Source organism: Pogonomyrmex barbatus, unplaced genomic scaffold, assembly GCF_055798465.1.
Source record: "Pogonomyrmex barbatus isolate J1 unplaced genomic scaffold, ASM5579846v1 scaffold14, whole genome shotgun sequence".
Taxonomy (NCBI): domain Eukaryota; kingdom Metazoa; phylum Arthropoda; class Insecta; order Hymenoptera; family Formicidae; genus Pogonomyrmex; species Pogonomyrmex barbatus.
The window spans coordinates 6,868,914-6,880,671 of record NW_028297110.1 but is presented as its reverse complement, the minus strand read 5'-3'; positions in this window follow the sequence as shown (position 1 = coordinate 6,880,671).

Below are 11,758 nucleotides of genomic sequence, written 5' to 3'. Positions count from 1 at the left end.
GTTGTTCGTCTCAATTAATGCGGATATATTTTGTTTGTATGGTACCGGTAGTGGTATTACATTTAATATTTCATATAGCGGAAGTGTAATTAATGGGAAATGTAGGATTGTGTATACGTTTGTTTTGTCGCAGTGCGCGCTCATTGTCGTTACTTTTTCTATTGTCTGCCAATCCTCTTCCCTTATTTTAAATGGGAAATATGATCCTTGTGGTATTTGCGTGATTGCTTCTTTAAGACTTTTTATTATTTCTTCTAACGGTATTAGTCGTGGGTGTAATATTCCATTTTTTATCGCCGTTAGGTATTCTAGCGTGTCTTCCGCGTTTTGTGTCACTGCTGCAAGTATTGCGTTGGTGATTATAAAGTGTTCTTTTATGTTTTCGTTACTTATTTCTGTTGTTAACGTCATTTCTAATTTTTTGATTGCATTGGCTAAAATGTTTTCGTTATTCTGAATTATTTCCTCGTGGTTATTTATGTGCGCTATTGTCGCGTTTATAATCTTGATTTGATTCCTTATTATGTGCTCTGTCGTTTTTTGTTTGTTGTCTAGGATACTTAGTTGCTCGTTGATTAGTTTTCTATCTTCATTGTCCATTGTTCCAAATAATGTTTTGGCAATAGTTCCTATTCCATCTATTAGTCCTCGTTTCGTTTTTGTCTCTCGTGTTTTATACAGAACGTTTATTCTTTTTATTAAGTGTTTTAAACGTTGATAATTGTTTTCAATTATGACATTATAGTTTTGACATGACCCCTTGTTTGTGAGGTGTAACATTGTGCATATATTTTGCGTTTTTTGAATGTATTCTTCTATTTGTTCTGTTCGCTTTTCAATTGGCGAAATATCTATTTTTATAATTATCTTCCAGAACGACTCGATTATGTTTAGTTTTCCTATTTCCTCGAAGTATATTCCGGGGTGATGCTTGAAGTTTTCTACCTCAAATGGTAGTTTTTTCTCTTCTTCTCCATTGATTATCCATATCCTTATTCTGCAATGTTAAAAAAAATTCTTATTTCTCATGAAAATTTTTTTGATGCTCGAATTCGGCGTTTTTTCTTTTTTATCCTGTTCCCAGGTGTAATATTACTTTATTCTGAATTTGTTATCTTAGTTAAACGATTCTCCTGTGAATCTGTTTAGCTTGCTTTTTTACGACGTATATCGTTTCTCTTGGTGTCTTATTTATTATATCGGTGTGATCCTTCTAATATTTCATTTTTGCGATGAGCTCTCTGGCTGCATTTCGTCAGTTGTCGAAGTGCTTTCCTTGTGACATCATGGGTCACAACGCGAATTTTAATCGTGCTCCGCCAGTTTTCGATGACGATGCCGCGGTGGAAGCCTCGTCTGATGACGAGGGCTTCGATGTTGAGATTGACGATGATGACGTTGACGAATTTATGGGCCAGCCTGACGCTCAGGCCCATTTCCGACGTGTGCGTGAGTGGCTGATGATCGTCAACCGCTTTTATTGTAATGGTGTGTTGCATGTTTGTGACGAATGTATATGGTTCGTCACCAATGAGGCTCCCGGCAGGATTTTCGAACTGCCCTGGTCCGTGGAGCTATATGAGCTTCTTATTTCGATGCCCGACGCCGTACTTGCCGATGTGGTGGTGGAGGGCGAGGAGGTGGAGGACCCGGATGATCCTGTCGAAATAGCTGCTCAGGACGAGGAGGTGGAGGGCGAGGAGGTGGAGGACCCGGACGATCCCGTGCAGGCGAGGGACCGCTGTCCTGGGGCCTGATGTGGTGCACGCCTCGTACTATCATACTTTAGTTTGTAGTGTAGTTATTTAGTGTAGTGTAGTACTGTAGTGTAGTGTTTTCGTACTCTTGGATTATTATTTTTCGGACCTGTGGATGTTGGCTTATTTTCCTGCTGAGATTCTTCTTCAGTAAGTCTCAATGTTTTTATTTTTATTTTCTTGTTTCTCTTATATTATTTTATATTTTATTGTGTGCTTTTTCTTTTTTTTTTTTTTTTTTTTTCCTTTTTAATTTTCCACGAACGGTTTAATTCGGTTCGCGTGTACGTTTATCGTTCGGCGGCCCATTTTTACTTTATAGTTTAATTCGCTTAGTTTTTCTAGAATTGTGTAGGGTCCGATCCATAACGCGTCTAGCTTTTTTGATCTCCCTCGCCGAACTGTTTCGTCGTGTAGTAGGACTTTATCTCCTATTTCGAACGTGCGTATTTTTGTTTTCCTGTCGTATGTTTCCTTGGCTTTTTGTTTTTCTTCTTTTATATTTTCCTTTGCTATTTGATTCGCGGCTCGTATTCTTTCACGGAGTTCTTGCGCATAATCATCGTATGTATACGATGATTTCGGTGAGCTAGTTAGGGCCGTAGGTAGTGGTGCCTGGTGCCCGTATACCAGTTCGAACGGCGTGAATCCCGTAGCGGTGTGCGGTGTCGTATTATATGCGAACATCGCATACGGTATCCATTCGTCCCAGTCTGTCTGATCATTATTAATATAATGTCTTAAATATTCGGTTAATGTCCGATGTGATCTTTCGAGTGCTCCGTTTGTTTCTGGATGATAGGCCGTCGTTTGTAATTTGTGTATTTTTAGTAATTTGCACGTATTCTTAAATAATTCGCTTGTAAAATTTGTTCCTTGGTCGGTCAATATTTTATCTGGAATTCCATATTCTAATATAATTTTTGTGACAAATTCTTTCGCTACTGTTGTCGCCTCTTGATTTTGTATTGGTATTCCTTTACTGAATTTTGTTAAACTGTCCTGGAATGTCAATACATATTTGTTTTCCATCGTTGTTATAGGCAAAGGTCCTACAATATCTAACGCGCATTTCTCAAATGGTTTTGTTGGCGTATCTGTTATCATTAATGGTGCTTTAGCGCGTCGTTGCAATTTATTTTTCTGGCAATATTCGCATTTTGAGATGTATTGCTCAACGTCTCTTTTTAATCCTGGCCAGTTGTGGTGTAATCGTATTCTATTTATTGTTCGTTCAACGCCCTGGTGTCCTCCTATAGGTGCGTTGTGATATTCATATAATATTTGTTTCTTTTCTTCTTCTTTATATTGTTTTTCTGACGCGACGTCGTCAGTTTGCTGCCCTTCTGTTATTGTTGCTACGTTACGGCTCAATGCGTCGGCGTTAGCGTTTGCTTTTCCAGCTTTATGTATTATTTCGTAATCGAATTCTTCCAATTTTAATCTCCATCTGACTAAACGTGATCCGGGATCTGTTACGTTAAATAACCATATTAACGGTTTATGATCGGTAATTATTTTAAATTTTGTCCCGTATAAATAAGGTCTAAAATGTTTTACTGCCCATACTATTGCGAGTAATTCCTTTTCAGTCGTATTATAATTCTGTTCTGCTCGCGATAGTACACGGCTGGCGTACGCGACGGGTTGGTCTTGACCTACCTCGCCTTGCGATAAGACGGCTCCTATTGCATAGTCCGATGCATCCGTTGTTAGGAGAAATTCTCTCGTAAAGTCTGGATATTTTAATATCGGTGCCGTCGTTAATTTATTTTTTAATGTATCAAATGCGTTTTGCTGTTTTTCGGTCCATTCGAATTTCTCTCCCTTTTTTGTGAGTTTTGTTAGAGGTTTTGCTATTCGTGAGAAATCTTCGATAAATTTTCGGTAATATCCGGCTAATCCGATAAATGATTGCACATCTTTTACTTTTTTGGGCATAGGAAAATTTTTTACGGCGTGCAGTTTTGATGGATCTGGCGAAATTCCATTTTCCGTAATTATGTGTCCTAAATAAATCACTTCTTTTCTTAAAAATTCGCACTTGTCCGGTTGGAGCTTTAGATTGTTCTCTCTTAGTCTTTGGAGAACTAATTTTAATCTTTTGTTATGCTCTATTAAGCTAGGACCGTATATTACAATATCGTCCAGATACACTAGACATTTAATTCCTTGCAACCCTGTTAAAATTGAATTCATTAATCGTTGGAAGGTTGCAGGTGCGTTTTTCAGACCAAATGGCATTCTATTAAATTCATAATGACCGTGTGGTGTAGAGAATGCTGTTTTATTTTTATCTCGCTCCGTCATTGATATCTGGTGGTAACCTGATGCGAGATCCAATGTCGTGAAGTATTTTGCGTTGCCCAGCTGATCAAGTATATCCGTTATATTGGGCAACGGAAATGAATCTCCGATTGTGAGATCGTTTAATTTTCTGAAGTCTATTACAATTCGTAATTTTGTTTTTCCTGACGCATCTGTCTTTTTGGGCACGACTAATAGTGGTGCGTTCCATTGGCTGACGCTCGGTCTGATAATTTCTTGTTTCAACATTTCTTGAATCTGTTTATTTACTTCGTCTTTGTGTTTTTCCGGTAAACGATAAGGTCGTACGTTTACTGGTGACGAATCTGTTCGTACTGCTATTTCATGCTTAATCTTTGTTGTGCATGATAATGTATCCCCTTCTAGGTGGAACACGTCATTGTATTCGTGACATAATTTTAATATAGATTTTCGTTCTTCTTCATTTAAATGTTCTGTGCGCAAGGAATTGTTTATTTGCTCTTCTCGAGCTATTGATTTTGTCTCTTTATTTTTTGTCTGTATTGCGTTTACAGATTCTTGTATTATTTTTTCTTGTGTATTTATTTCTTCTATTATTACTTGTGGTACTTGCACAATTTTTTCTTCTTCTGTAATATTTATTATGCTTATTGGGCACGTATAATTTCGTGGTTCGACTAGGCAACATCCAATAAAAATTCCAGGTATCATTTCCTCTGGTTTTGTCAATCCCATTATATTTTGGTTAGTCGTGACTTGCACGATTGTTTCGCTGCGCGGCCCTAAGGTTACGCGCCTGTATGGGTACAGTCTGAATTTCGTATTTTGAAATTGTACTAAATTTATTCTTGGATTGAACGCAGTCATGTATTTCCAAATAAAATCTGCTCCTAGGATTGCATCATATTCCATTGGCGCATTATCTCGCACTATGTATACGGGGTGTCGTATCTTTTCTCGCGACAGTTGCACCGTAATATGTGTTTTGCCCAATGTTATTATTTCATGTCCTGTTATGCCTGTTAGCTTAGTTTTTTCTTCATAGATTAGGACGTGGTCTAAAACATGTTTCAGTTTTATTATTGTTGCTGATGCTCCTGTATCAAACAAGAAATTTATTTTTCTACCTTTGGCTTCTGCAATCGGTAATGTGATTGCATTTAATCCAGTGTTAACGAGCGGTGTCCCCTTCACGTGTGCCACGCGATACTCTGACGCGGGACGCGGGACGGTCGATTTATCTTCGCCAGTTTCGCTCTTTTTACTTTTAAAATTCTTCGCGGAATTTTCTCTTCGCGAATTCGAAAAAATTTTTCCGGAAATTTTGCTGTTTTCCGGTTTTCCATTTAATGTCCAACATTCGTGCCGTAAATGTCCTATCTTTTTGCAATAGCTACACTGTTTTTCAATTGTATTTATTCGTGGTTGCCTTTCTGGCTTAGGCAGAGTATATCTATTTGAAAAACGGCTAGTCCTACAATCGTATCCGTTATGACCGATTTTTCCGCATTTTTCACAACGCGGACTAGGTGTATGCATTTTAAATACTGGCCGGTTTCGATAAGTTAGCGTTCGCATGCTCGGTCCTCGCGTTTTTTCTTCCGCGGTTGCTCCTGCGATTGCTTCCTGTATTGTTTGATATCGCTGCGATCGTACAATTAATTTAATTTCCTCGTGTAAACCATTCTGGTAATTGTGGAGCGCCTGCTCTTTTATATTTTCTAAGATCGCGCGTTGCTGTTCGACCGTATGATTTTTTCCTTCTTCCATGGATTCGTATAATTCCATGGCTATATTTTCGGTTCGTCTGCCGAATTCTTGTGCATTCTCATTTGCTTTTTGTTTGAGCGAGTTGAATTCGAGTTGCAAATGTGCGGTGCTTCGTTTGCTCAAATATTCTCTTTCTAATTCTCGTTTCAATTGTTCAAAGTTTATTATATCTCGCGTACGGAAATCCATCATGGCCTTGCCTTTGAATTTAGTGCAAAGAATGGCTTCTAATAGAGAATGTTCATCCGCGGGATGTATATTTTTTATCGCGTACGTACTTGCGTTTAGAAATTCGTACACGCGTCCTCGTGACGTGCCGTCGATCTCTGGGATCATGTTACGCGCGTCTTTCAGTGTGAGAAATGCCAGTGCATTTCCCGGCTGGTTTCGTATGTCTTGATACGAACGTCCGTAAGTTAGATCTAACGGGTGTGGTAGAAAATCCTGAGATATTCTCGTTCGTTCGCCCATAGGCAATTGTGTTTGTTGTCTTAATCCGTTGACTTGCACACGGAGATCGCGTATTTCGTCCATTAATTCTCGAATGAGACTGTTATCGGGCGGTGCGTCGATTGTGATGCGGCGGTTCGTTCGACTTTCTTGCGGTCCATGTCTCTCGACCGAATGTCGTAATTGTAAAATTTCGTTGTCGATTTCATTCTGTTGTTCGACAGGTGAGTGAGCCATTTCGTTTATTAGCGAGTGATATATATTAAAAGAATTGAATAAGCTTCCGTCTCGTAGGTTTGTATGTATGTTTTTTCGCGCTTGTATGTGTTTGTTAGTGTGAGAGTCGGTGTCGTTCGGTTCGAGCAAGCTGTAATCTTTTTCGTCGTATGGAAATTCGCGTTCTGTTATTACGTGGACGTCTTCGTCACTATCGTATTGTAGTACGCGGCGCACGTTATCGCGTATTTCTTTTAATGCGTTTCTCGCGGTATTTAACGCGGAGATAGTATGCGGAAAGTTTACAGAATTATTTATTGACCGCGCTTTTGGCCAAGTCGCATTTGCTACGCTGTCCTTCGCTGCGGACATTCGCCTTTTTAAAATATAATTTCTTTGACTTACATTAGTAGATAAATCGCATACGCTCGCATGGTCGCTGCTTGTGCTGGTGCGTCAATTGGCTGCGTGTAGTAGTGCGTATCGGTGAAGCGTCCTTGCTGCCTGGTATCGTTGTACACGGTCAGCGCTGGCTGGCTCTCGGTGCTCGTGGACTCCCTGGTCGTTGCTCCGCTGCCACTGGACACTCGTTGTCGTAGGTCGGCACTCTACTAATATTGCACTGTACACTTGACACAATTTCGTGGGCGGCTTATTTTTTGACGGGCCTTTTCCGTCTGCCTGTTTTCTACAGGTCTTGTATTTTCCGCTTATTGAGAATTTGATTCTTCTGCCTGTCTATTACTGCAGGTCTTATTTTTTCTGCTTATTGAGAATTTGGTTTCTTCTGCCTGTCTATTACTGCAGGTCTTATTTTTTTTTTTTTTTTTTTTTTTTGCTTATTGAGAATTTGATTCTGCTGGCTTGATTAACAATGATCCTCTCAAGTTGTTCTTGGGGATGGTTTTGACTATCCCACCGCTGCCACCAAAATGTTGTACCCCGGATGGGCTACAACGTTAATTTTTAGAGATAGTCGGGTCCGTTAAGCCTAAGGAGTTGGGACTCCGAGCAGGATCGAACGAATGGAAGGAAATCTTGAAATCACTAACACACTTTCTTTAGGATACTTGATTTATTTAACAACTGCACAATTTCTTGGATTGCTTATATTATTTCTTTTACACACGGTTAAACGTCGGCGGGCGCGTATCGCGTTACTCTGGCGGCCGTCGACCGAGTATGTCACCTGAGACGTTGATAGTACGGCTCGCGTGAACTTCGCTGTGCTCGTGTAATATCTTGCGCGATAATTATAATAACGATTCCGAACGACACGTAATGTTTGATTGATTTCCGACTCTGACTATTCCGCCTTGTATAGCCGGTTATATAGTCTGATCAATGCCCGGTCAGCATTCTGATCGATTGCGTCGATCGGTTGCGTGATATTGATCAATCAATATCACGCTCGATTTGATCATCAAATTTAGGAATTTGTTGATCAGCTTTTTCGCAATGTTCTCGCGATGCATTTCTTCGGTCTTTCGAAAGACTGGTCGCGATTTCGGCGATCACACATTTGTGTAATCTTTCGAAAGACTTTTCGAGGTTCGTGCAACCTAATTTTGTTGCCATGCGGACTACTTTTATTATTGGTTGTAGGCTTGGCTACAACAAGATGTATTTTATGTCAAAACTCCATGTTTACTTATATCATGATTTCAGTTGCAGATTTCATTCCATTATAGAAGTTAAGCAGCATCCTAGTAGGATGGGTGATCGTTTTAGAAACATGCAATGATACAAGATAAAAAATGTTTCATCAGTTTCTCTCATTTTTTTTCTTTTTTTTTCACTTATTTTCCGTAAGAAGTGTCACGTATATTATAGATTTTCATGATCTATATGGCTATTTGGAATACCCTTATGCATGCTCTACATATACTCTCATATACTGTTTTTAAACCATTTTCATCCTATAGCCATATGGCGGAATATTCTCTAGTACATACTACGGACTAAGTTAGTGAGCGGTAGTAACATTCTAAGTGTATTCCACAGTATATCATAGTATTTCGAATGTTCGAAGAATATCTCGAATATACTTGTATGATATCCCGTTCTCAGAATAGACGAGTGGTATTAGGGTGGAGACTTTTTTATTTATCTTTTTGATTGATTCTATGTAAGTCCAATAGTAATATCTCATTTTAATGCATGTAACACAAATTTGTTTTAAGATTTAGACATTCTATTTTTTCCTTCAGATGTTGCTGAAGATAACCTGACACAGGTCAAAACAGGTTTAATATTGTTACTTCAATAAACAAAAATTTTTGAAGCAAAAAATTCAGCTTGGCTTATATGCCCTTTATTTTTTTTATTTGTACTAAATTATGTTTTATTTTGCTATATTATAATTTTATATATAAATTAGTAATAGTAGGCAATTTAAAATTGCATTATAAAAGTGAAATTAAAATCGTGGAAAAGTGGTGCAAAAACTTAAAATTTACGTCATATTTACGTCGGAATGATATCAATGTTCTATCAACATAGATTTACATTGAAACAATTTTGGGTCAATGTCCATCAGACGTAGACAAATCGGGTGCGGATGTGCGGGGGGGTGCGAATGTGCGGGGGAGTGCGGATGTGCGGGGGGGCGGATGGCGCGGGGAAGAGGGAAGGGGAAAGTCAGAGGCGGCGATTCTTTGAACTGAGCCGTGGGGGAGGAGATAAGATAGTAAGATTCGGTGAAGGAAATATAAACAAGTGAATAAAAAAGTAGATAAACAAATAGATAAACAAGAAGATAAATACATAGATAAACAAATAGAATAAGATAGCAAGGCGATATAAACAAAATGGGCGGCGAAGATGATATAAAAAAATTGGACAGGGCGCGTGGACATGACGTCAGGGGGAAGGCGCCGCCGCCGCTGCCGCCGCCGCCGAGTAAAAAAATAAATATCTCTCTCGTATACCTATTATCTCTTCCGTTGCGGTTCTCTCTGTCTCTCTCTCTTATGGCGAATGTTATTTTTCTAATTATTTTATGGTGGGGAAGAAAGAAATGAAAGAAATACATGTTTTTTGCATATTATATATGTTTATATTTTTAAACAACAATTGAATACATTTAAGTGTGAAATTTTTTTATTCACATTTTTCTTATACACTAAAAACTAAAGCTAACAGCTCGCAATCGACGAGTTGACGTCTATCGAATGTATCGCAATCGCGTATTGCATTCGACACATTCCTCGGGATTTTTTACAACAGACGCGATGTTGGAGAATCGCGTATACTTGGTATCGATCGTATCGACGAATCTGACGAGTCGATCGAACGTCACATCGATACATTCGTCCAGATCAAACATACGGCGCAGGATCGATCATCGTTACGCGTACGTTCAAAGATTCAAGACGTACGAGTGTAACGTCGTTCATCTGGTAAACTCTGACGGTTAACGGTCCGACGTTTATAAAATTATCTTTGTAATCGTTTCGCAGCAATTTGTAGATATTACATCGCTGCTCGTAGAGTCTCTTCCACGTTTCAGAGACAGTATCAATTCCTGTCCCCGATGATCTCCCAGAGCGATCTTCACATAGCTCGGTGGACCAACGTTGATTCCAATTTCCAGAAATTTGTAGCCCATGGCCGTCAGAGTGTAACGTCTGCTCAATAAACGCATCGCGCGACGCTCCATTGAAATACTGTGGAAATTAAATATATAATATTGCACAATATTGGAAAAAAAGAGAAAAAAATAAAAAAATGCAGTTGAAACTTACGCGTTACATTCCTTCTTTTGTTTTTCGCCATTGTACGGTGTGCTGTTTCCTTTGGCGGAATACATTGCGTGTTGTTCGAATGATGGAGGAGCGGAGTACTTTTTGTCGTGCAGATCGTTCGATGGAGGACTGATCGCGTAAATTTTTGACATGGCAAACTCCCCCCCTCGTTCCTCCCCCTCTTTTTTTCTAGGAATTTCATTGTTGCAATCAAACATGTAGCGACATGTTCGCAAAGGAGTGCGATGACGTTTCAAATTTTTTTCTAAGAAAAAAGCCGTGATAAGATAACTCTTCGTAGAAATCGACGTACGTGTCGCGACGTGTCAAGAAAAGCGCCGATACTCCGGCTGCTATAAACAAATCGGGGAGACCTATGATGGCTTTTTTCGTGGAAATCGGCGTACGTGTCAAGAGAGAAGAAGAGAGAAGAAAATAGTTGACGGTGAAAATGAATAATGTGTTAAATATAGAAAATGTGTTTAATATGGATGAGAAAGACTTTGTTTGAATATAGTGAACGAAGTGTTTGGAAAAAGAAATGGAGATTGACAATATTGACAATATTGACATTGATATAGGGTACAAAGTGCTTTTGTAAAAAGAGTAATTCCTTAGTGTTTATTTCGTCGTTTATTTTGTTTAATTTTTTTATTAATTCTGTCAGGTCTGTCGCGTCTTGTACAACCTTTAATTTAATTTTTTCCGCTTTGTTTGTGTTGGAAATGTCCCGTAGTATTGTAATATTATAATGTAGTAAATAAGTTTTTATTTCTTTCCTGTGTTTTTGATTTTATTATCATATCCGCTGTGACTATTCTATCATTTATATATTTTATATTGATATATATATGTATATTGTAATATATGTATATGTGTGTGTGTCATTGTATTGTTGACTTGTTGTTCTAAACACGTTATTGCGATAAATATCACCACATGCTTCGGTAGTCGAAAGGATAAGATGCCTGCCCGGTAAGCAGGAGATCCAGGTTCGATTCCTGGCTGAGGTGGTATTTTTTCGCAAAATAATTACGAATTTTCACGACTGGTTCGTGGTCGGGCCTCGCCGTGACGCACACCCTTCCATTCTTATTTAATCATTTGATAGTGTTATTTCCCCGTATTTATGTTTATTCTACGCGTTTTTCTGTTATTTTTACATGAAATCGTAATAGTTTGTTTCGTTGGTTGGAATATAACCAAGAGTATGAATTACTTAAGGCTATCCATACTATTTTTTATTGTTATATATTTAATTTTACAATTTTTATAATGGTTATCGGTTTCTATATTTATATATTTCCATTTATATATTTTCCATTTATATATAATCGGTCAGTCTTAACGTTATATTTTGCATAATCGATCAGTCTTAACGTTATTAATCGGGAAACTTTGTACAAATAATTTGAATTTACTTCTTTACATTGTTTTAGCTTTTCTTGAGTCAGTCTTGCGTACGTGTGTCTGTCGGTGTCTAAAACTATCAATGGGTTGTTGATTTCTATTAATGCGGACATGTTTTGC